Source organism: Lutra lutra, chromosome 1, assembly GCF_902655055.1.
Source record: "Lutra lutra chromosome 1, mLutLut1.2, whole genome shotgun sequence".
NCBI lineage: Eukaryota > Metazoa > Chordata > Mammalia > Carnivora > Mustelidae > Lutra > Lutra lutra.
In genome coordinates this window covers 55,381,489-55,407,984 of record NC_062278.1, presented here as the reverse complement: position 1 = coordinate 55,407,984, position 26,496 = coordinate 55,381,489, and the positions used below count along the sequence as shown (strand labels likewise).

Here is a 26,496-nt window from a genome sequence, read left to right as displayed (position 1 = left end):
TATATAATAACCAAAATACTGATATGGCCACTAGATAACATTTCTGTTGCAACCGAGGAGTATAATATATGATAATTTCTAGATGATAAATCAAGGGTTTGTTAGCTAAGGTTTATGGACATACAGACTAAGGTCCAGGGACTCCCTGAAATTATATGTATCAATATAAAGATGCATTTTACTGGATGGAGCATCCATAGCATGCATTAAAGTCTCTGAGGGAGACTATTGATCCCTAAGGTTATAAACTGCTGTTTTAGAGATTACCACTGTATAGACACTGACTTTCATTGTGGGAATTCTGTCTTTGTGATTTCACTAAAGCCGTTCCTGCTGCTTTGACTAGTGATGGTTCTGTCTGAGCCTTAGCCTTCAGTGGGTTGCTGTTATTAGAAACATTTGCAATCCTTAAAGTCAACATTAAAGGTAGGCAAAAGAAGAGGGAATTTGCCATCTGTTTACACGAAAGCAATATAAATAAATTCAGTTTGTCTGTATATATAATAATTTTTGTTGTACCAGTTTCCATGGCAATCACTTCTTTAAAAATATTCTACCCTTTTAACACTTAGGTTTATTAATTTGGTCACCTTATTCTCAGGTATTGTCATACCATAATTTTGTTCATTTTATATACTATTCTTTCAAAAATGAGAAAAACCTCTTTCTTTGACTATTTCTTTTTATCTGTCTTGTGATGAGCAAGAAGGAATTGCATCTAATTTTAATAGGACATATAGGTTAGGTACAGATTTTGTGGGACCTGAAGCTTATAACAGCTTTAGGCCCCTCTTTAAGAAAAATAATAAGTATTATGAATACAGCAAGGCTAGGGATTTTCTCTGGGCCTTGGGCAAATGAGAGGTCCTAAAGTTTAGGCTTAATTTTTAGGCATCATTGCATGTGAATATATGTACATGGGGAACAGATCTGACTTTTTAATGTTTAACTTTTAATAGAGTAACTTTTTTTTTTTAAAGATTTTATTTATTTATTTGACAGACAGAGATCACAAGTAGGCAGAGAGGCAGGCAGAGAGAGAGGAAGGGAAGCAGGCTCCCTGCCGAGCAGAGAGCCCGATGCGGGACTCGATCCCAGGACGCTGGGATCATGACCTGAGCTGAAGGCAGCGGCTTAACCCACCGAGCCACCCAGGAGCCCAATAGTGTAACTTTTTAATGTTGGGGTCAGGGATTAATTTTGGTTATTTTGCTTTAATTTGAAAATAAGTCTACTCTTAAGAAGAACTACTTGGTTAAATCATTTATTCAATGTTAGCTTGAGGGATTTATACAAATTTAGACTATGCCCGAATCTGCAAGAATTCAGGTAGTGCAATAATCTAATACCAGATGGAGAGCAAAGGGAGAACTGATTCAGTTTGTAAGTTCAAAAAAAGAGGGAAAACTGACTCTAGAAACTTGTTCTTTTGAGATGCTCAGAGAAGTGTCCTGGTTTAGGGAAAAAAAAAAAAACACACACACACACACACACAGAAAAGAAGTTTTATTTTATTTTATTTTATTTTTTTTAAAGATTTTATTTATTTATCTGACAGAGAGAAATCACAAGTAGGCAGAGAGGCAGGCAGAGAGAGAGGAGGAAGCAGGCTCCCTGCTGAGCAGAGAGCCCGACGTGGGGCTCGATCCCAGGACCCTGAGATCATGACTTGAGCCGAAGGCAGCGGCTTAACCCACTGAGCCACCCAGGCGCCCCAAGAAGTTTTATTTTATTTTATTTTATTTTATTTTATTTATTTATTTATTTTTTTAAAAAAGATTTTATTTATTTATTTGACAGAGAGAGATCACAAGTAGGCAGAGAGGCAGGCAGAGAGAGAGGAAGGGAAGCAGGCTTCCTGCTGAGCAGCGAGCCCGATGCGGGACTCGATCCCAGGACTCTGGGATCATGACCTGAGCCGAAGGCAGCGGCTTAACCCACTGAGCCACCCAGGCGCCCCAAGAAGTTTTATTTTAAAAGGCAGATTTTTGCTTTAAGAAGAGAGTTGCTTCATACTCATTGGCTCTGAATAAATTAGTAAGGAGAAACCAGTCTTCTCTTAGAACTACCAGTGGGACTAGTTGTGCAAAAATCTTGAATGGGATGAGAAAACGAGAGAGACTGGAAGGAGTTAACGTGGAAAAAAATATTTTATACAAATAACATTGGTATGAGCATACAAACACAATTTCTGAATGTGCTATTAATTTCATTTTATGATTAATTGGTAGGCTGCTAAAATTCTAAATATATTGAAGAAATAATCTCATTGCCCCAAAAGAACGCTTGTCTGGTTTTGGGAAGCAACAGGCTTAGGAGAAAAACTTCTAAAGAAATTCTTACTATAAGGTCAAGGTTGAAACATTGCATTTCTTCTTCTGCTTCATTGCATAATGTAAAGATGTCTGGAAAGGAGCCAATCAATTAAAAATATACCTAGAGGGAATTGTTCAGGGAGAAGGCTTGTGGCAGTAGAAGCCCATGAAAACCTTCCTTTCTCTTTCTGTCTTCCCAAGTGAAGAATAAATCCTGATTAGCCCTTTATTAAAGAAGGGTACTCATTTGCCAGTGGTAGAACTTGCATCTCCTGAACAGTATGGTATCCAGTTACCCTTATAGAAAATAGTTTTATTTTTCTGTTACATACTTTAAAAAGATAGGATGTTTCCTTGGGTATGATTATTCTTTTGGTGCATGCAAATAACCCCATTTATTTTTATTTTTATTTTTATTTTTTTTATTTTTTATTTTTAAATAGCTCTTTTTTTTTTTTAAGATTTTATTTATTTATTTGACAGAGAGAGATCACAAGTAGACAGAGAGGCAGGCAGAGAGAGAGAGAGAGGGAAGCAGGCTCCCTGCTGAGCAGAGAGCCCGATGCGGGACTTGATCCCAGGACCCTGAGATCATGACCTGAGCCGAAGGCAGCGGCTTAACCCACTGAGCCACCCAGGTGCCCCCAAATAACCCCATTTAGAGTGATATAGTTTCTGCTTTGATTAGGACATCTGAGTAGATAAATAAAGTAAGATGTTAGTATGGTAACATAGAAACAATACTCAAAGGATGGTCCCCACCCAGGACTCATAAAACTTGAAAATATATCATCCATTTCATTAATGCACATACATAAGTGAGTGTGTATGTATTACACCTTGTGGGAAGATGTGAGTCCACTCAGGATAGCATGTGTTGTAATCACTAACAAAATTCTCCCATGTGTCTGTCTCTTCACCTTTAGGGTGCATGGTTGGATTGAATTCCCTCTTCCATGGTCCTTTTATATTTAGGCTTGGACCACGTGACTAGTTTGAGCTAAATATTTATGAGCAAAGATGACATTTGTTATTCTGGCTGATTGCAAGGATTTTTGCTCTGTGATGTTTGAAATGGTGGTTGTCCTGTGAGTCTGTGTTTCTGAATGGCTAAGAAGAGCAGAACACCTGGTTAAGCTGGTATGGATATGTAATAGAAGAAATAAATCTTTTCTCTTTAACTCATTGAAAATTTGGGGTTGTTTGTTATCACAGCATACCTGAGCCTACTCAGACTTCTGTAAGTATTATTAGGGCAGATTTGGGGATAATTTACCAGAAGTGTAATTCTGATGACTTAGGTTGGAGAAAAATCTTATTTGATATTTGGAGCTGCCATCTCTAGAGATAAAGGTCAATTGTTTCAATTTCTACAGATTGCACTTTGTTTTTTGACTAGGATTCCAAAGAGTTTATTGTACTGTAAAAATTTTAGGACCTTAAGCTGCATAACTCACTTGGAAAATTCCATTTTTGCCTCTAGAGTTGTTCATGGACTGATTTCAGTAGTAGAAACCAGTTCTCACTGCCTACGATATCCCATTAGGTAATGCTAGTTTTTTTCTTAGCAAAGTTGAAGCTTCAACTAAACATAACCTTGATTTATAATATATATTACTATGATGCAAAAATTGATAGATTTTTTTTTGGGGGGTATGCCATTAAACATATTTTATTGATGTAGAATTTTACAGCCACAAGTATGATCGAGTGTTGGGGGATGCCTAAAAATGCTGAGTTTGTTGGCAGAGTCTAGATGACTCTTAATTTCCAACAGAATGTCACTTTTTTGAGGCAGGAGCCAAATGTTGTATTGTTTTAGCCAAGCTTCTTGAGAGATTAGCCTATAATTTCCTTCTCTGCTTTCTGACATTTTTACTCACTGTTGTAAAGTTTTAGTCACCATCTCCACACTAAGCCTGCTCTGGAAAAGGTCTCTAATTTGCTCCAAATCACCAAGATCTTTTGACACATTTCAGACTCATTATTTTGATCTCTTTGCAGCTTTTGATACTGACCTGTCGTTTCCTTCTAAAACTCTGCTCCTTTGTTCCTTGATACCACTCTAACTTGGAGTTTCTATTTGTCTCTGTGTTAAAGCTCAGTCTTGGGCACAAGAACTATACTGAAAATATTTGCCTCCTGCTGCTTTGATTAGGATCCTCTATGGGACTCCTACGTTTAACAAATCAAGCAGAATTCATGATCTCCTCCTCCCCAAGTGTCTCCACCTTAAAGTCTGTTCTTTCTTTTTTATTTCCATTCTTGATGAATGCAACTTCCATCTGTTGAGCCATTAAACCAGAAACATGGGAGTCATTATTGATCCTTCATGTATAAGTGTTAAATCCTTTTATTTCCATTGCCTAGATATCTCTGGAATTTATCTCTGGTAAATTTATTTTTGGTAAAGCTACCATATTTCTTTTTATCTCCCCCCCCATCAATTGATATAGCAGCTTCCTAACCAATTCACTTCCCCCTTGTCTTAGTTTTCTGATTTATCTTCCACAGGACAGTCATAATGATCCTTCCAAAGACAAATCAAAACATTTCACTCCTTTCAGCAAAACCCATCAGTGGTTCTCTATTGATTTAGAATTATACTCCAAATTCCTTTGTATGGCACATAGTGCCCCTTAGAAAGATGAGCTTCCTCCATTTTTGTTTACTGCTTGTCTCCTTTATGTACACTCTGGAACTCTGGAATTCTTTAAGTCTCCAAAAATCTATATTTTCTTTTGTCTTTTAATGAGGTTGTTCCATCTGCTTATAATAGGATAATCAACTGTTCCAGTGTGTCCAGAATTTACCTAGATTTAGCCCTAAAGTCTCTCCCTGGCAGCCCCTCATCCTCAGGCAAGTAGGGGTGGTTTATCACTGTTGCTCAGAATACTGCTTTCCCTTCAGTTTTCCTGATTAGTTCTTCAAGAGTGCTGACATTGACTTCTTCTAAAATCCTGTTCCAACTCAATTTTTCCTTTGGGCTGAAATTTATCTGTATATCCTCCAAGGGATTACCATATACTACTTTAATCTGGTCCTGCTACATTTTGTGCTCTCTGAAGAGAGACAACTTTATTTTGTTCATCTCTGCATCTCTGTCTCAGACATGTCTAGCACAGTGTTTAGCACATGGTAGGACACTGATAAAGATTTCTTGTAGTGTATTAGAAGAAAACTCAGGGCATCTATTTTAATGCTGTACCTAGCAAATATCATAAATACTTTGCTGATTATATTAGTTGAGTGTTTCTGTTGTTTTCAGTTTGAAATAAAATGTGTTACTTTTCCTTATTAATTAACTACCATTATTTAACTCAAAAGTAGTGATAATTTTTCTTGTTCTTTTAGTAGATCTACCATCATATAATTAACACTCATTTGAACATCTCTCCTGTGTCTTCTGTACCAAAAGATTTAGAGATGTTTGGAATACTTCAGTGTATTTTCAAAAAAGTATTTCTTAGAGCACCTAATTATGATCACAAGTGTACCAGGTGCTGTGAAATGCTAGGTATAAACTAAGGAAATTTGACTTCTGTTTTCCAGAAGTTTACAATCCAGATGAGATGTAAGCATGTAGAATTAAAAGACAGAGTATCTTCTTAAGAATTTCATTTGGCACATGAATCTGAGAACTAGAGATCAAAATTATGGATAGACAGTCTGTTGTCCTAAGGATCTCTTCCTTTAACATACGAAATGTGCAGCTGCTAGAGATGGAAAGAGTGGGGGATTAGGAAAAACCCCTAGCCTACCTCCTACATTTCTCCTTTACTGTTAACGCAACTACCACACTGACCACACTTCTGGTCCTAAAATATGTGGGGTTTTCCCCCACCTAGCAATTTTCTACAACACCATCAGGGTGCCCTACCATTTAACTCAATTCTGACACTGTCTACCTGGGGATGGCATCATATCCCACAGGTTGAGGTCTCAGTCCCACAAGACTGTTTCTACCCCACTTCAGATGCCAAGTACAAGTTCAGGTTGTCACCTATGCTTCTGACTCATAGGCTATAAGCCAGAGGTTCCCACCACTTCCTTTCCCAAGTTTGATTAATTTGCTAGAATAGGTCTGGGATGGTCCAAAGCACAGGAACTTCTGTCCTTGTGGAGTTGGGGAGTAACTTCCTGGTACATTGACGTGTTCACCAACTGGAAAACTCTCTGAACCCCATACTATTGGAATTCTTTTAAAAAAGATTTTATTTAGTTATTTTAGAGAACGAGAGTGTGTGAGCACATGCATGCGCACGCACACACATGTGCATGCAAGCAGCGGAGGAATAGACGGGAAGGCAGAGGGATAAGCAGATTTCTCGCTGAGCACACGCCCCAGTGCAGGGCGCAGGGCTCCATCTCATGACCCTGAGATCATGACCTGAGCCAAAACCAACAACCGGATGCTTAACTGACTGAGCCACCCAGGTGCCCTACTATTGGGATTTTTATGGAGGCTTCGTCATGTAGGCTCATCAGTTATTAACTCCATTACCAGCTCCTCTCCCCTCCTAGAGAATGAGGGGTTGCGGGTAAAAATTCTAAGCTTCTAGTCATGGTGTGGTTTTTCCAGTGACCAGTTCCTATCCAGGAGCCATCCACAGTCTGCTCAGAACCAAAGACATTTGCATCACCCAGGAAATTAGATTCTTTTATGAACCCCATGTCAGAAACTGGAGTCAAAGACCAAATATTAGAAACAAGGTTGTTTCCGGTATTCCTGTCACAGGAAATTGCTAGGGTTTTAGGAGCGCTGTGGCAGGAGGGAGAGGCAGAGACTGTAGTACGCATTTTTTATTATCTCACAGGTGTTTAACTTCTTAGTTACCAAGCACAACCAAAAAAGGCATACTATTTGAAACACAAAAACAGAATCTTTCTCTTTTCCTTTCATTGATTTGTTTTAAACTTTAGCTATCCTGTTTTTAATTTTAAAGAGCTTCTTGTCTCCCATTGTTCCTTTTCGATGGCACTGTGTTCTTTGTTATTAATATAAACTCATTTCTCAGAAAATGTTAATGATAGGTTTTAAAAAACACTTTATACTATCCTGCATTGTCTTTGTTTCCTCTGGTCATATCTTGCTCTGTTTATTTTTCCTGTTGGAGGATTCTCTCAAGGCTGGTGTTACTTGGATGTTTATTTATATTAAGAGTGAGGCAATAGAAAGCTGATTGAAAGCCTTGGGTCAGAGAAGCTTATCTGCTGATGCCTTATTCTGAGAGCTCTCAGCCTTTTCTTTAGGAGCCTTAAAATTTGTGGTATCTTCTCTTTGGGACTATTGGATTTTTGGGGGGGGTGGGGTAGAGGAATCCTTTAATGTACTGCCCTGGGTGGGGATTTAAGCCCAGTTTGTGGTAGTCTAGAAGAAGAGGGCTGGGATTACTATTCACTGTGAAATTTCACTTCTCTGTGTTGTTTGCTCCATGTCCCCACCTCCTACCTCTTCAGGTTTGATTTCTCCAGAGAATAAGCCTCTCATCTTTTAGGGAGGGTGGGAGGGGTGATGGTGGTGGTGGAGGTAACCACCAGGTTGGGAGGGGTGGCTGGGAAGGGCCCATGGATCTAACCTCTTTATAAACTTTTCTTTGAATTTGCCCTTTCTAGTTACTATAAATGCAATAGTGTGTGTCCTTGGCACTGCCCCCTCTGCAGAACACAGCCTATGGATGAACTGGAAACTAGCCTTCTTTAGGAATTCTGGAAAAAATCACATAGCTGAACTACCTAATCACTACAAAAAGAATTCTGTGTGGGAATCTCTTTTTCCTAGTTTTCAGAAGGTTAGTTTCATGTAAAATAAAGACATAACAATAAATGCCTCAGCATTTTTCAAAGACCAAGTTTCTACTTGATGTTTGTTTATTTGCCTTCAGATGTTGCTAAGAATTAGGGTTTAAAAAATTTTTTTCCCATGTAGATATAAAAAAAGAAAACCCTTTCAATCTTCTTGTTTTGTTGATTCTCATTCCTAGTTTTCTCACTTTCAGTTGCCTGCACCCTGGTCAAACCACCCTCATTGCTCACTGTTCTGATGAAAATGACAAATACCTTCTACACTTGCACTGCAGCCTTTCTTGGCTTATTCCAACCCATTCCCCACACTGCTGCCATATGATGGCTTAAAATCAGGCATAGGTATAACCCTAGAACAGAGGTTCTTAACCTGAAATCGTCCATTATTGGTGAAATTTAGAAGTCCGTGATCCCTTTGAATTATGTTTGTGATTATTTCAGGGAAGAAGTGTTGGATTTTATCATGTCTTTTATATAGACTGTGATATTCCCAAGTAGATTTAAGATGCCAGATAGTAAGGAGAATAGCTGATGATCTCAACACACACACACACACACACACACACACACACACACACAATCTCCATTATTTATCTGCAAACATGGTTGTTAGAAATCCACATGGCATCTGTGATTGATTGCTCTTCTTTTCTCTGTGTATAATGGTGGTAAAAGAATGACTGGTAGTTAAGTGTCTGTCAGAGTGAACCACAAATATGCTCATTAGAAAACAGGCTGTTAAAGTAGATCAAGTATAAATATATTTTGCATATCACAAAAGACACCTAAATTAAGGAAAGCTGTGGAAGAGCAGATAGCCACTTTTCAATTATATATGACCAATGTGGTATTTTTTGATATCTTACTCAGTAATTGAAAGGTCGGGAAATGCCATAACCTGCCTTTGTCATTTGGGGTCACTGCTTTTAATGTAGGCAGTGAGTCTAGAAATCCTACCCACCTCAGAACAATCATGCTTTGACTTTTTCCTATTTGTGCAATTACCAAGATTGCACCTCATTGAACACTTTTATGTTTATGCACATGAATATTTACTGGGAAATAGACCTGGACATTAAAGAAAAAAAGTCATCCAGCTTCCTTGACTTCGTCAGGTTGTTTGTGGAGAGGCTATTTCACAAACACACAAGCTACAAATCAAAGGGATGTGACACCTTTTTATATTATCAGGCAACATGTTGAAGAAAAAAATGAAATGGAGTTTGTGAACTTTATTACTCAGGGTGACAAGTTAATATGTGGGTGATGGTGTGCCGCTCCTAAATGAGATTTGTTGCATCCTTGGAACTGTGTAAAATCTCTAAAGAGAGAGGGAAGTTTCCATGCCATAGACAGTAGCATTGACTCTCCTGTGGAAGTTAGATTGGAAACTTGTAAGTTTGCGGTTGTTCGCAGGTGATAAAGTGTGTGAAGTGGATAGCAGGAAGAGACTGTACTTGCATGAAGAATTTTAATGACCGAAAGTTTCTTTTCTTATTAATTTCAACGTGGAGGAGTAGTGAGATAAGGAAGTCATCAATCTTGCAGATATCTTTTTCCCTTACAAAAGGCAATGGTTGATTTGGTACAAACATCATAGAGCAGGAAGCCAGAAAATAGAATAAAATCAAACATGATTTTATAGTTGTTATCATTCCTAAGAATATCTGTGCTCCCATAGGCATATGTCTTAGATAGGAGAATAATATTGGAATTCTTGGTCTGTGCACTGATGGGCTGTTGGTCATCTGGAACAGATTTGCCTATTGGATGTGACAGGGCTGTTCAAAGAGGCCTCACTGTGTCTGCTCTTGGACCTACTCGTGATTCAAGGCTGTGTCTCCTCTTTGCACATAAGACAGGTGAGTTATGTTACTTCCTGAGTAGAAAGGATGGCAGAAGATGAGTTACCTAAAACTATCTGACTCATTATTATCCCCTTCAGTATTGACATAATGTCAGAAGAGGATCACTGAATCAGATAGATCTAAAGCATTTTTTTCAACCTACCTATTGGGGTCTTGTCTCCCTTGCTGCACTAGACTGTGTAGGTGGAAACCAGACAAACTCAAATGAATTGTCTGATTAAATGGGCAAACTGTTCCTTTTTTTTTTTAAAGATCTTTTTTTTTTTTAAAGATCTTATTTATTTATTAGAGAGAGAGAGATAGCATATGCATAAGCAGGGGGAGCAGGAGAAGAAAAAGTAGGCTTCCCACTATAAGCCAGGGAGCCTGATATGGGGCTTGATCCCAGGACCCTGGATCATGACCTGAGCCAAAGGCAGACGGTTAACTGAGACACTCAGGTACCCCTAAGCTGTTTCAGTTATGACACAAATAAAGGGTGTTTTTCTGTTGTATTCTACATGTATACTTTGGAAGAAATTGTTATTGCATATTCACATATATTTTCCAGAGAACATATGGAAGTATCAGAGAACAGTTTTGAAATCCTTGTTAAAACCTAGGATTGAGGATCACGATATTTTCCTTTTTTATGGGTATTCACAGTTTAAATAACTTTATATTTTTACTTTTTCATTTCATAAATGTAAAATAATAAATTGTGTTCCCCATTGGGGGTGCTAGAATAGAATCATAGGACACTTGGAGCTGTCCACTTGGCCCAGGTTTCCTACCATTTTTCTGAGATCCCACTAAAATATTTGACCTAATATAACACAATATTTCCCAGATCAGACCCTCTTTTATTAAATAAAAACAATACACAGCTATGAAAGAATAGAAAATGTATTTGCAGTGTACTATCCTTTATTAAGTCACTGAGCAAAATGACTGTGAAGGGAGATTCAGTTGAATCCAAGAAAATATTATTTGAGGACCTATTATATGCTGAACTCTGTGAAGGACATTGGGGAGGAAAGTAAACATTATACCATCTACAAATAAAGATAATAAGCAACTCTAACACAATGTGATAAGTGCTATGATAGGGAATTTGGTTGTGTGACTTCAGTGTCAGTGGATTTCTGATTCAGTTAAGTTCATCTGCCCAGGAAAATATTTTGGTAATGAGGAAGTGGCACCAATGTTCACCGCTGAGAACTATTTATTAAGTTGTCATTTACTTGGATAATTTTACCAGATATTGCTTTAAAGATGATATTGAGTGAAAATAAAACTATTTTTAATAGAACCATCTTTGGCTTATAAACTGTGATACTCATAATGTTTAGTGAGTACATGGTGCATATGAGCCTTCTGCCCATCTGGTCTTTTGTTGAAGAACTAAATAATTATTTTCTGTAGGATCTAATATAGTACTAAAGCCAGGTCCTCACTGGATTAATTTTATCACTCTCTTCCTTGAGCCATTTTTTTTTTCCAAATGAGATTGTTTACCGAGTATAAACTTAATTGTATCATATCACAGGTTTCAGAAAAAGTACTGTGGCTGTGCCCATGATTTGCTCCTTATCCTAAAACTAAAATTTAATTGATCCTTTTTCCTCAGTGACTTTTTGGTTTTATTTTTTACCACTTAGCAAAAAGAAACAGTTGCATGTTCCAGTCCATGAAGTCCCTGAATTTCAGAACTCTGAATGAAGGGCAAGAAAGGAAGAATTAGAAAGTGGGTTTAGTGGAAACATACCTTAACATAGTAAAGGCCATGTATGTAAAACTTACAGCTAATATCATACTTAATGCTAAAAAACAGTGCTTTTCCTCCAAGATTAGGAGTAAAACAAGGATGTTCACTCTTTCTTTTTTTTTTTTTTTTTAAAGATTTTATTTATTTATTTGAGAGAGAAAGAGAAAGAAAGAGAGCATGAACAGGGAGAGGGGTGGAGAGAGAGAGGGAAAGACAGAGAATTTAAAGCATACTCCATGCTGAGTGCGGAGCCCAAGGTGGGGCTCCATCCCAGAACCCTGAGATCATGACCTGAGCCAAAAACAAGTTGGACGCTCACCCGATGGAGCCACCTATGCAGCCCAAGGATGTCCATTCTCATCACTTTTATTCAGCATAGTACTAGAATTCCTTCCCATAGCAATCACACAGGAAAAAGAAATAAAAGGCATTCAGATTGGTAAGGAGGAAGTTAAATTATTAGTCTTTGCAGATGACATATTATAGCGAAAACTTTAAAGATTCCACCAAAAAACTATTGGAAGTAATAAATGAGTTCAGTAAAGTTGCATGACACAAAATTAACATATAGAAGTCAGTTGTGTTTCTATGTACTAGTAATGAAGTAGCAGAAATAGAAATTAAGAAAACAATTCCACTTATAATTGCACTAAAAAGAATACCTAGGAATTAACTAACGAAGTGAAAGACCTGTACTCTGAAAAGTGTACAATATTGATGAAAGAAATTGAAGATGACACAAACAAATGGATTGATATTCCATGCTCATGGATTGGAAGAATTAATATTGTTATCATGTCCACACTACCCAAAGCAATCTATAGATTCAGTGCAATTCCAGTCAAAATACCAACAGCATTTTTCACATAACTAGAACAAATAATACTAAAATTTGTATAGAACCACAAAAGGTCCCAATAGCCAAAGCAATCTTTAGAAATAACAGTGCTCAAGGTATATTACAATCCTAGATTTCAAGATATACTACAAAGCTGTAGTAGTCAGAACAGTGTGATATTGGCACAAAATAGACACAAAGATCAGTGGAACAGAAGAGAAAGCCCAGAAATAAATTGATACTGACATGGTCAATTAATCCATGATAGAGGAGGCAAGAATATATAGTGGGGAAAAGACAGTCTCCTCAAAAACTGGTGCTGGGAAACCTGGCAGCTATATGCAAAAGAAAGGAATTAGACCACTTTCTTACACCACACATGAAAATAAACTCAAAATGGTTTAAAGACCTGAGTATGAGACTTGAAACCATACAATTTCTAGAAGAAAACATAGGCAATAATTCCTTTTTCTCCTTTTTTTCTTTTTTTAAAGTAGGCTCTACACTCAATGTGAAGCCCAGTGTGTGGGACTTGAACTCACAACCTTGAGATCAAGATGTGAGCTGAAATCAAGACTTAGACACTTAACTCACCGATGTACCCACAGACCACTCAGATAGTAATTTCTTTGACATCAGCTTTAGCAACGTTTTTCTACATGTCTCAGGCAAGGGGGGAAAAAACCAAAAGCCAACAATTGGGACTACACCAAAATAAAAAGCTTTTGCACAGCTAGGGAACTATTAAGAAAATGAAGAGGCAACCTACTGAATGGGGGAAGATACCCACAAATGATATATCTGATAAGGGACTAATATCTAAAACATAATGAACTTATACAACTCAATAGCAAAAAAGCAAATAATCTGAATAAAAATGGACAAAAGCACCTGAATTGACATTTTTCCAAAGAAGACATACAGATGCCCAGCAGACACATGGGAATATGTTCAGCATAACTAATCAAGGAAATGTGAATCAAGACCACGAGCTATCACTTTATACCTATCAAGAATGGCTAGAATAAAAGAGACAATTTAAGTGTTGGTGAGGATGTGGAGACAGAAATCCTCATGAACTGTTGTTGGGAACGTAAATTGGTACAGCCACTGTGAAAAAAAGTATGGAGGTTCCTCAAAAAATTAAAAATAGAAATACCTTGTGATTCAGTAATTCCACTACTATTTACAGAAACACTAATTTGAAAAAAAATATATGCACCCCTATGTTTATTCCAGCATTATTTACAGCAATCAGGACATGGAAGCAACCTGAGTGTTCTATCAATAGACAAATGGATAAAAAAGGTGTGATAAATACACACAAGGGAATATTACTCAGTCATAAAAAAGTATAAACTTAATATCTTGCTATTTGTGGCAACAGGAGCAGACCTAGAGGGCATTATGCTAAGTGAAGTGGACAGAGACAGACAAATGCTATTTGATCTCACTTACATATGGAATCTGCAATAAAACAAATGAATAAACAAACAAAAAGCAGAAACAGATCCATAATTATAGAGAACAAATTGATGGCTGCCAGGGAAATGGTGTGATGGGATGGGCAAAATGGGCAAAGGGAAGTGGGAGGTATCAGCTACCAGCTATGGAATGAATAAATCAAGGGAATGAAAGGTAGAGCACAGGGAACACAGTCAGTGGTATTGCAGTAGCATTATATGGTGACACACGGTAGCTACACTTACGGTGAGCATAGCATAACATATAGGTTTGCTGAATCACTGCGTTGTTCCCCTGAAACTCATCTTACTTTGTGTGTCAACTATACGTCAGTTAATAAATAAATAAATAAATAAATAAAAAGGAAAGAAGAATTAGGGATTCCTGGAAATCTGTGTGTGTCTTATGTCTATCTTCTTCCTGCCTGCTACGTCAAGGACTGCCGCTAACACCTAAAACCCTGTATAAAGGCTTCCTCCACAATAACCTTCTTGTCACCCACAAGGAGCCTCCTTGGGTCATCACCCTCTTACCTTTATAGCTTTACTTCTCCTTGTCATCCTGTCTGTCAGGATCTGACACTCTTAGCACTGTTCTGGAAACCCCATGGGGTCTCATCTCTTCCCCTTATCTCCAGACCTTGCACTGGCTCAGCTCTCTCTTGGTAAGTGCCGATGTGAATGCCCTGTCCCCTTGCCCAGCTCCTCAGTGACATAAACTGGAAACCAAGGTGTGTGCTTTCCCCGAAAGCAGTCAGACCATGTTAACCCAGCAGAAGGAGCCTGGTCATCCCATGAGTGGCCGCAGCAAAGGAGTCCTTGGATACAGAGAAGAGACTCACTTTGAGCTACTGGAAGCTTTCTGTGACCAGACACAACTTGTGTCTCTTTAGTTAAGAACCCCAGGGAACTTGGGTGAAGGCCAATGAATAGCTTTAAATGATGGGAATTATACTGTGTAAGTGTTAATTAATAATATTATTTAACCTGATATTTGATACAGGTTTCTACTGCCCATTATTCTTTTTTTTTTTTAAACTGCCCTGTGTTCTGAGGCTGTCTGTTTTACAGAATGATTTCTCCTAAGTAAATTGTCAACTCTTCTGAGGGGACCCTAGGTAGCCTAATCTTAACTGTGAAGAACTGATAGAGTTCTCTGGTTCCTTGAGGGGTGTTTAAAAATACATAAAGCAAAATTATATCACCTAAAGTACATTATGAATTTAAAAGCACACGGTTAGCCCTGCCAGATTTTCCTTTGCCTTGGAGAATTGGAATAATTATATTGTAAGTGCAGACAAAATGAGGTTTCTCTCACAGGCAGATTTTTGTGATTCCACTCTGGAGTTTTGTTTAGAAATCTTGTTCAGTTTCTTAGAGGAGCTACATAAAATTGCTGCAGAAAGGCCAGAGGGGGGCACCAAATAATCATGATTGATAGAGTGGTTTGTCTGAGCAATTGTGGGAGGCACAGGCATCAGGCTGCTGAAACCTGTGTGTCTGTTTTGACCGTTTTGGGCAGAAAGCACATTGAAGTTTTTCTCTTTACTGAATTATTGTCAAACCAGGAGCTAACATTCCCGCTTTAGAAGACTGCAAAAGTACTCAACTAATGGGGAAGCAGCAGCTGGCAGGATCTGTGACTGCAAACATTTTAGAAAGCCTCTGTACTCTTAAACTCTTATTTCACTATCAAAGCTGAACTGTAGGAAGAACTGAGAAATAAACTTTACCATGTCCTTGGGAAGGCACTGGGGTGGTTCTTTCTTGATCTTTCTCTCAGAGGCAGAGAAATTATTGGCAGTTTTCTAGCTTTAATTTTTCTTGGTAAGTTGCCGAAGTGTCTCTTTGGTCTTCGGGATGTGAGATAAATTTATCACATTTTAAAATTCATTTTTTCATCTGTGGCTATTTGAAAAAGTCTGCTTCCTTTGCTGTAGGCAGGATTTCCAAGTTGAAGATAACTTTCAAAAGTGTTTTACCACAATTGTTGCATTTTCTCTTGTGTGGAAAATTGTGTAGTGGTATTTACTACCCCTGTGGTCTGTAATTTGCTTTTATGTCCTTATTTGTGGTGGACTAATTTGAGGCGGAGTGGGGGCGCTGGGATGAAGCCGAAGAGATTGGAATTTCCTCTATTCAATTGAGGAGGATATAGGTATGCTTACTATGTTCTTCGCCAACTCTCAAAGGGTCCTAAGTCTTCTTGTGAAATATATGTGAATACCAAGTGATTAGTTATGATCATGTGAAATTTAAGACTCATTTTAGCTCCAGACTCCCATTTATCCCTTCAGTTCTCCTTTTCAATTTTCTGTATGTTCAAGGTGTATTTCTTTCTTTTTTTTTTTTTTTAAAGATTTTATTTTATTTATTTGACAGAGAACGAGAGAGAGAGAGAGAGAGAGAGCGCCCACAAGCAAGAAGGAGGAGCAGAAGGAGAGGGAGAAGCAGGTCCAGTGCTGGGCTCAATCATGACCTGAGCTGAAGGCAGACGCTTAACGACTCAGCCACCCAGGCGTCCCTCAAGGAGTATTTCAAAATCCTTTCCATCTTGTTTTGTAAGGTGGCATCTGGGCTTATTGTTTTTCCCATTATGGTAGTGCTTGACAAATGAACCAGTGCACAGAGTCGTTCTGACTCAGAGAGACAGCCTGTGAGGATCCCATAAATGCCAGCCCTTTTGTATGTCACATTTTATTTATTTATTTATTTGAGAGAGAGGGAGAGAGAGAGACAGAGAAACCATGAGCAGGGGAGGAGGGAAGGGCAGGGGGAGAGGGAGGAGCAGATTCCCCACTGAGTGGGGAGCTGGACCCAGGGCTTGATCCCAGGATCCAGGGATCATGACCTGGGCTGAAGGCAGACGCTTAACCGACTGAGCCACCCAGGTGCCCAAATGTGTCACATTTTAACTTTGTGTTTAAGAACCTGGTCTCTGGAGCCAGACTACCTGAGTATCAGTCTAGGCTCTGCCTCTTATTAGCTGTATGACTTTGGCAAGGTGTTCAGCTTCTCTGTGCCTCCATTTCCTCATCTGTAGAGTGGAGTAATAGTATCATAGGGTTATTGTGAAAATTAAATGAGTTATTACATGTGAAGCAGTTACACAGGACTTGGTATGCAGTGTTTCAGAAGTGTGTGCTAAGTAAATATTTATAGGCAATGTAAAACCTATTATAACAGTCTCATAAAATATTTATTTCTCCACAGAAATTTGCCATCAGGTGAGTTTTTATATGGGTACACACTGACTTAGGTGTTTCCTGCACTCAGCTCCCAGGCTGGTATTTCAGAACTCTACCATTATCTCCTATGCCAGAATCTTGTACAAAGATCATATTACAACTGACTCCTTAACATAATTTGTTTAACAAACATTGATATAGCACTTTCTATGTGCCCCACACCGTTTTAAACACTATGCAAATATTAACTCATTTAATCCTCATTATAACCTGAGAATACTTGTTGAATTTCAATGAAGTTATGTGAGAGAATCTTTTATCCCAGTGTCTGAAATGATGATCCTTCAATAAATATTTGTTGAAGGAAGGAATACCTATGAGTGACTCAATCAATCAGTCTCTCTTGTTTGCTATCAAAAAGCAAACAATACACCAGCATGTTATATTAAGTGGCCTAATGTATTCTCAGAAACTGGAAACAGTTGAGACTCAATTCCACAGCTGGATTCAGTTTGTCCTGAGGGGCTCAAGTAGCCTAAACATTCCTGTTCCTTTCTCAGTATTAAATCACCATTGAGTTTAGATGTTTAGATATCATAGAGCAGGTAAAATCTTCGGTGAGTTGTAGATTTTTATACTCACCTGTATTGATAGTTGAATACTCCATTCTAAATTTTGATTTGGAACGTAATTTTGGATTTTGAGCAGCAGGTATTAGGATTCTGTTTAAAACATTAGGACATGGCAATTTTCCCTCGCTCTTTGAATTGCATCCTTTATTTTTGTTCTAATTTGGGAAGACATATTTGCATCATATTTCATTTCTCACTGTCCTGAAAAGATTAACAAGCAAGGATTTAATATTAATGCTTATCATAATTGAAAACATCTACGTATTAAGTCTGAGGAATAAATTACCTTAAAAATATGTCAGGTCTATTTAGCATCCATTTGGGGACACTTGAATGGTAAATGCCAGTTTTTATGAAATGACAATAGATGTTTTTATTCAACATGCTATTGACCCAATCAATTGTAGACTCTTTTTTATAGTCACTAAATTAGTTGCATTTAACTTTAAATTGTATTTGTTGAAGTGCCATTAATGTGATAGAAAAGAATCAGTGTAATAACAACCTAAGACTTCAGTAGTCTGTGTGTCTGCTCTCTCTCTCTCTCTCCTCTTTCTGTCTCTAGCTACCAATCAAAATATTTATCTTTTCCTAACTACGACAAGTATCTGGTGAAGTGGGATTTACCTTTTTTATGGAACTATTGAAATGTGGCAACTGAAGGGCATTTGGAAAAGTGTGGGCAAATTTGCAGAGTTCAGGTCCCTTTGGTTGTTCTGAAGAGGTGGAGTTGAGAGATCAAACTCTCCAACCTCTTGAGACGAATATGACTGATATTGCTGGAATAGACATGGCTGATTGTGAACAAGTCCTGGGTTCAAGGAAGTCAACAAGTCTTTTTTTTTTTTTTTTAAGATTTTATTTATTTATTTGACAGACGGAGATCACAAGTAGGCAGAGAAGCAGGCAGAGAGAGAAGAGGAATCAGGCTCCCCACTGAGCAGAGAGCCCGATGTGGGGCTCCATTCTAGAACTCTGGGATCATGACCTGAGCCGAAGGCAGAGGCTTAACCCACTGAGCCACCCAGGCGCCCCATCAACAAGTCTGTTAACAGAAGTCATAATACTGGTAAAGATAACATTTGGGAAATGGACTCCCCCTGTGCCTCATCCAGCATTCCAAGGTAGAACGTGGATTGGAGTTTATGAATTGACGTACCTAAAATCTTTCCTAATCCCACCATGTAGCTGTCAGGCTTAAAGCCAAGCAAGCGGTGGTTCCTGTGACCTATAATTTCTAGTTCAGTTTGGACCCCCTTTTTTGTGCAAAGCCCGGGATGGGGAGAGGCAATCTTCTCACTGCATCACTTTTATTCATGCAGGTAAGGGCAGTGTCCTTGAAATGAGGATATCATAGGTAAGTCTAGATTTTGGCTGTGCACTGAAGCCTGATATTTGACAGTGTGGACAGTGAGCAGGCCCTGAGACAGGAGCAACAGGTTTTCCCTAGGGGTTGTAACATTGGCCGGCTTCAAGGGATACATCTGAACTCTGTCCCCTGAGATAAGAGGTACAAACTGTTGGTCTCAAATCCCTGTAAATGTTTTAGAGGATTCCTGGACATTTCAGGATGATGATATGGGGCTGGCCGCCTGGAAGAATAATGCTGGGATTGTTTATTTGGTTATGAAACCTATCTGTGTAAGTATTTGGGATGTTTGGATTTATAAGGAAAATGTATATGTGAACATCCAGATGACCAACATATATTCCTCATATATATTTGGTCTTCATCCACAATTCCTGACATACCTCCCAAAACCCTTGGCATTTCCTCAGTGTTGAGAGTGACAGAAGTGTTTCTTTAATGTTAATGAGTTGACTTTTGGACCCCTCCAGAGGAAGAGGACTGGTTGCCAGGAGAATCAACAATGTGATTAGAGGATTGGAACTTTGGTTCTAGCCCCAGACCTCTGGGAAGGGGAGAGGGCCTGGAAATTGAATCAGTTGTCAGTGGCCAATGATTTAATCTTTGTAATGAAGCATCCACGAAAATCCAAAAGAATAGGGTTTGGAGGGGCGCCAGGGTGGCTCAGCGGGTTAAAGCCTCTGCCTTCGGCTCAGGTCATGATCCCAGGGTCCTGGGATCGAGCCCCACATCGGGCTCTCTGCTCAGCAGGGAGCCTGCTTCCCTTCCTCTCTCTGCCTGCCTCTCTGCCTACCTGTGATCTCTGTCTGTCAAAAAAAAAAAAAAAAAAAAAAGAATAGGGTTTGGAGAGCTTCCAGGTTGGTTAACATGTGGAAATTTAGGGAGAATGGCATGTCTGCAAAGCCTTCTCCCCCTGTGCATCTCTGATACCTGGCTATTCCTGAGTTACATCCTTTTATAATAAACCAGTGACCATTTAAGTAAAATGTTTGAGTACTGGTGAGCCATTCTAGCAAATTGGTTAAACCCAGGGAGGGGGTTATGGGAACCTCTGATTTACAGTATCAAACTGGGCTTGCGACTGCCATCTGAAGTAGAGGCAGAGGGGGCGGTCTCATAGGACTGAGCCCTTCACCTGTGAAATCAGGTGCTATTTCCAGGTGACTAGATTCAGAATTGGGTTGAATTGTGGATACTCTGCTGGTTTGTGGGTATGGGGAAACTCCCCCTGACCTGTTGGAATTGGGGCCAGGAAACCCCAAAGAATATTTAATAAAAAATTAAGTGGCTCAACAAATATTTGTGGAAAAACTATTGAATAGAAGTGGTAGTAATCATGGTAGAAACCTTGAAATATTTGGAAGTTTTCTCTCTGGTGGATAAAGGAGCTCTGTGATTAGATGTTCCAGATGTAAGGTCAGTCATCAATGCTTATCTGAATAGGTTTTCTAGTAAGTTATTGGAGAATGTTTATTTAAAGTCTTCTGAAAAACTTTAAAATTGCTCTGATGAGACAGATATATCTTACCAGGCTACAATGCTTGAGTTTATGATTATCATACCAGTGAAATAATTTACTTTCACAATATATATTGAGCTCCCTGGGGCCTTAATGTCAGGCATATTGTTAGGCACACATAGGTTCTTAATAAATATTTAATGGATAATTAATGTATTCTAATATATAATTTTTTGAGTTTGCTATTCCATTTTGGCACATTGCCAAATATAATTGACTAGAAAATTCTGTAAAGTACTCATTTATGACCAAATTTAAAACCTCTTTGAGGTTACTAGAGGTGCTTTTGTCTTCACACAGCTAGGAAGAAAATAATCTGTTTTCTATAGAGATTATATTTAGTTGTTTTCTTATATTTCACAATAGTTCATTAGTATAATTGTATTTTAGCACAGACTGATAAAACAAGATATCAGGATTACTATCTTTTCTCTTTCCAGTTTCAATTTTTCCTTATTCTTAACAGAATTTTTTCTCAAAACTATTCATAGGCATTTAAATTAGATTAGTATTCTTTAGGTTACATGTGATATAAATTAATATTCTCTCTGGATAAGTGGTTGATGATTATTTTCGTAGTTGTGTTATGGACTTTGGTGTTAGTATTATTCTAAGAATACATAATTTAAATTCTGACAAGATTTTAAAATGTTTTCTTCTAAGTAATGCCTACAAATTCGTCCTTTCCTCTCCTTGTTAGTTTAGTGCTGTGACTGAATACCAGATAGGAAGAGGATCATAAGTTTCTGTTATATCTGGATCTAGATCAACAGGAGGACCTGTGGGTAAGTAGAAGCATGGTTATGGATGGATTTTGGAGCTTGCTTGCTAACATAGGCTTGTGGCTGCAGACTTTATAGGGTTAGCTTTTAATCTGCTGTCAACTAGCATGATATCACAAATGCCATAAGAAAATAAACACATAGTCTTATGAAGATGGCTACATTGGCCTCACCCTTTCTCTGAATGACTTGACAAAAGATCTGATTCTCTTTAATGCAAGAGAAAAATATCAGTTGCAATGTTTTGCTACATAAAGTATATTCTGGTTTAAATTAGTGGCATATAAAGTTGTCATCTTGTTTGAACAAAAATCTTACTAAATTGAGCATTATTTTTACTCCACAAAATGAAATTAAATTTTTAGATACTTATTTTTCTTTTCAGTTGGAAATTTTTTGAGTTAATAGGAAACAAGTTATACAGCTTTCCAAAGAATATATTACATGTTTTTGCATTTTGGTTTTATTTGGCTTTGTATGGTTCTTAGAAAATCTTGTAAGTTGATTATATTAAAGTAGAAATTGAAAGGAAATAACCAGGCATATAGCAATAAATTTGCAGATAAAGATTCTTCAAATGAATGTTTACTGCTTTAATACTATATATAAATGTTTACTGCATTAGTACTTACAAGTATTACTTATATAAAATAATGGGGAACTACCAAATTCTCCAACAATAAATATATTGTTAGAAAAACTGTGACCTTTCCATTAATGGACTATTAGGTAAAATTTAAAAATATTTTTGAGGAAGTTTTAAAAGCACAGGACATTTTTCCTAATGTAAGAAAACATAACGACAGCAATAACAACAAACCCAGAAAACCAACTGCATATACAATAGAATTTTGGTTTGTAAAGACAAAGAAATGAGTGGGATAAGGCAAAGTGCTGAGCACTTTGAGGGTCCTATCATATTTAATCTTCACAGGAGCCCAGTGAAATTATTTTGGGCAACTCAGAAAATTACACAGTCAAGGACTGATTCCCTGGATGACTAGTTTTAGGAGATCAATTTAGAAGTTGAAAGTCATAGGTCACCAATTTGGAGACATGTAGATTGTGTATTGGAAGAAATTAAGTATGTAAATGTAGTGAATGTCATTGATTTTAAGAATGTGTTTTTTCAGAGGAGATGTAACAACTGCTATTGTTGGGACTGGTTCTTAAAGTATAAACCGGCCAAGTACATGTAGACATTAAAATACTTTCCAGTGATTGGTTCCATCTGTAGCTTTTAGTTGTCTGTTCCTTAACACTTTCAGGCACCCATAAGACAAACCATTTTGCCTCAGTGATATGGAGTAGTCTTTTTGAGTGAGCTTGAATTCCAGTCATGGTGATTTTTCCCTGTGGAACTCGAGAAGAGCCATTTTCCCTAATGCAGAACTAAAAGGCTCAGCATGATTGGAGCCCAAAGTTTCTAGAATTGTTCTTTGCCATTCTTTTTTTTTTTTTTTTTAAAGATTTTTATTTATTTATTTATTTGACAGACAGAGATCACAAGTAGGCAGAGAGGCAGGCAGAGAGAGAGGAAGGGAAGCAGGCTCCCCGCTGAGCAGAGAGCCCGATGCGGGCTCCATTCCAGGACCCCGGGATCATGACCCGAGCCGAAGGCAGAGGCTTTAACCCACTGAGCCACCCAGGCGCCCCTGTTCTTTGCCATTCTTCTGCTCTTGTTGCTCTTCTCCAGTCAGCTACCCTGACATCTCAAGGGTTAAAGATTGGTATTGGTTCTTGAACTAATAGCTTTTACTTAAGATTTCAGGGTTTGGGTAAATGTTAGTAATAAAATGTTTGTGCTAAGATATCCATTTACTCCTAAGAATCATCATATTCTGTTATGGTGCCCGAGCATGCAAATGCAGGGCAACTGGTTTTAACACAGAGTGGAATCAGGCTTTGATTCTTCTCTTGAGAATGATATCTAAACACTGGTTAGTAACTTCTTTTGCATATGAGTAAAATTAAGACATAGAGAAGACTATAATTTGCCTTAAGTCACACATCTACTTATGACAAGATTTCAACCTAGCTCTGTCTAGTTTCAGAGATCTTGGTTATTTTAGTACTGGCATCATAGATGGTTTTCTTTTAAAAAATATATATTTTCTCTATTTTCTAAATCTTATATGATTATACTGCTTTCACAAATAGGTAATAAATGTTTTTTAATTTTTTTTATAAGTAATAAATGCTATGAAAGTAGAGACAAAACATTTTATGTGATCTGAAAAGGGGAGAAAGTCGACATTTTTCCTATTAATGAGAAACACGTTCCTGTTTCTCTTTTCCATCCTGGACCATTTGCTGTGATTGCACCTGCCATATTGTGCTACAATGACCTGAAGACAGATGGAAACAATGTGCTCTACAAGGCTGAAAATATCTGCCTTGACTTACAGTTTCATTAAAACTTGTGTGATCAGACTTGCAAAAATTAGCATATATTATTAACTAAGCTCATCAAGTGCTAATGACTAATAAAACATAGAACAATAAAAATAAAGCAGAAGATATTCTTTAATATTCACTACTTGATTTCTTCAGGTTCCAGCAGGATTCCATTTAGCTGTAGAAACTTGAATACAAATCTGCAGGCATATATTCCTTTATCCTCTTTGGGCTAGGTGTGCCTGCCCCCTGGGAAAAAAAACAGAAGTTTCAGAATACATTTTTATTCATGAAGGTGCTCGCTTTAGATTTCTGAAGAAAAGAACTTCTGGGCGGATGAGTAAAATATGTTACTTCTGTTCTGACATGTCTGCCATCAAAACTAGCTGCCACAGTGCACTTTAATGACCTTTCCACAGTCACAACTGCCACTGCCACTGACAAAAAGGATTTGGGACAAAGAGATGTGTTCACCTGTACATCACTTTCCAGCTTTACCATGAGCTCTGCTTTGTATGCTCCTATATTTGGCTTGAGCACGTATTTGTATCTATGAAAATAGAATGCTCCTTTACTACTTAAGGACTTTATCATGGGCAGGGGAGGGGAGAACCAGGATCAAACTGTTTGGCAGGCAAGCTCTTTAATAAGGAAAACTATGTGAGCTAAAAGTCATCAAATTAGGAACAGCTGAAAATCTGTATCTATGGAAACCTCTCCAGTTGAGCCATGTTTGTAAATGAAATAGTTCAAAGGCATTTGCAAAGCATGTTCCTTAAAAAAAATCATTTGCTTCTGGCAGTTACATAAAACTTCAAGTACTTTGTATAAAGCCCTCAATGTTGAATGATTGAAGGTTGTTAATGGAAGTAGTCTTCCATTGATCCCTCCATTGATACAGCCATGAAAAACAGCTGGGAGTTGGTGAAATGGAATGGTATTCAGAAACACAACTAACTGAGGCTGTCTCTGGGGCAGGGCTTAAATAACTGAAAATTTGAATGATCTTCTGAAGAGTATCCTGTTTTTGTTTGGGTTCTACAGTATAGGATGTGTGGTTCCAAGGAGCTTGAGGGTACAGTGCTGCTGTGAATCCTGGCATAAAAGTCAATAACTTCCAAAATGATAAGAATTCTTCTGAAACTGTTAGTTCTTAGTGAAACACTCAGTTTGGAGCATCTTTTGCCAATGCCCATTAGTTTTAGAGCAATAATTAGAAGATAATTAGCCTAGCTGCTCTCTCAGTGATTTTATGTTAGGAGTGATAAATATCAATATTTTATCCCCATGGTTTCAGTTCTGTGTATATTTGCTTTGTACCATATCCAGGCAACTAGGGCTGTTCGGGATGAGTGACGTGGACCGCTAGGGGGAGGAAACCCCCCCCCCCAAAATCGGTCCAAGAGTATTGGTGACTCCGTGGCCTCAGCATACCACAAGTGAGTGAAATAGCAAAACAGAGATTCTTTAGTGATTCTTGCAGGGATTAGTTCATGCGGACAAATAGAATATTTCACAGAGATCTTATCCGATCAAGAAGAGGAACTTCTTTCTGTATGAATGCAACCTGAAAATTCTGCCATAACAAGAGTGTGATAAAAATCCCTCCACTGATACGGCTTACAGTGGATAAGGGATGTAATACAGCAAAAAAAGAAAAAAAAAAACAGGCTCACAGAGGAGATTATGCAGAGCTGAGAGAAATTTTCTCAGGTAATAAACACTTGCAGTCAGGATTTTGCAGTGTTTGGGAAGGAAGCGAAGTCACTGAAATGCAGTCAGAGGAAACCATGTTGAAATGATCAATTTTGCCATCTGTAATAAAGAGACCAAAAATTATTTTTGAGTTGTATTGAGAACATTGATAGAAAAAAGCGACCGTTCCAATAGACATTTGTGGTGCAAGGTATCATCAGTGTCAAATGCAGACAGGGTCTGCAGATGAAAAGAATTTGATGACTAGCAGGTACTAGAAGCCAAACCAGAGTAGTGCTGTGTCATTTCCTCTGGCTTCCTGGGTTCCCCAGGAGAAGCAGCTGGATTTTTTGCCCAGGACCTGGCTGCTTGTTGTATAGCTGAGTAAGTGCAAAGTTGAGTGTGTTTGAGGGAAAGAGAATCTTAAGCTTCACTGTCAGTAACAAAGCATTTGTTACTCAAAAGCTCCTGTTAAATTAATTTAATGAAGAGCCCATTAGACTGATTTGGTTCTAATGACCACTGGCCTAGGTCAGCAAACCAAAATATAAATCTGCAAATGCCTCAAAGTTACAAAATTGAAATGCCAAGGAGAACCAATCACAAATTGGATTTATGCTACAGACAATCAAATGATTTCCTTCCTTTGCTTCTGCACTTTCTCTCTCTGTATATAATTCTGTCCCTGAACCACTTCTGGTTTGGCACTGCCCTATTGGAAGTGATAAATGCTCAAATTAACTCTTAAAATTTCTGGTATGTCTTTATTTTTTAATATCTCTCTCGAGTTATAACGAGGGTACACTCTTTAGGGGGACTTTTATTTTGTTGAGGTGGATGATGGGTAAGGATACAAACTGGGGAAGTGAAGGATGAAC

The 26,496-nt window shown here is 38.0% G+C and overlaps 1 long non-coding RNA gene across 1 annotated transcript in view; it reads left to right on the top strand.

Annotated features, from left to right (window-relative positions):
• Positions 1 to 9,872: 9,872 nt before the first annotated feature.
• LOC125096717 (uncharacterized) overlaps positions 9,873 to 26,496 on the top strand; it is a 74,344-nt gene continuing 57,720 nt past the window's right edge. Inside the window, exons 1-2 of the long non-coding RNA XR_007126361.1 lie at positions 9,873 to 9,982; positions 21,445 to 21,529. This is a non-coding gene — a long non-coding RNA (uncharacterized LOC125096717). The remainder of the gene's footprint in view (positions 9,983 to 21,444; positions 21,530 to 26,496) is intronic.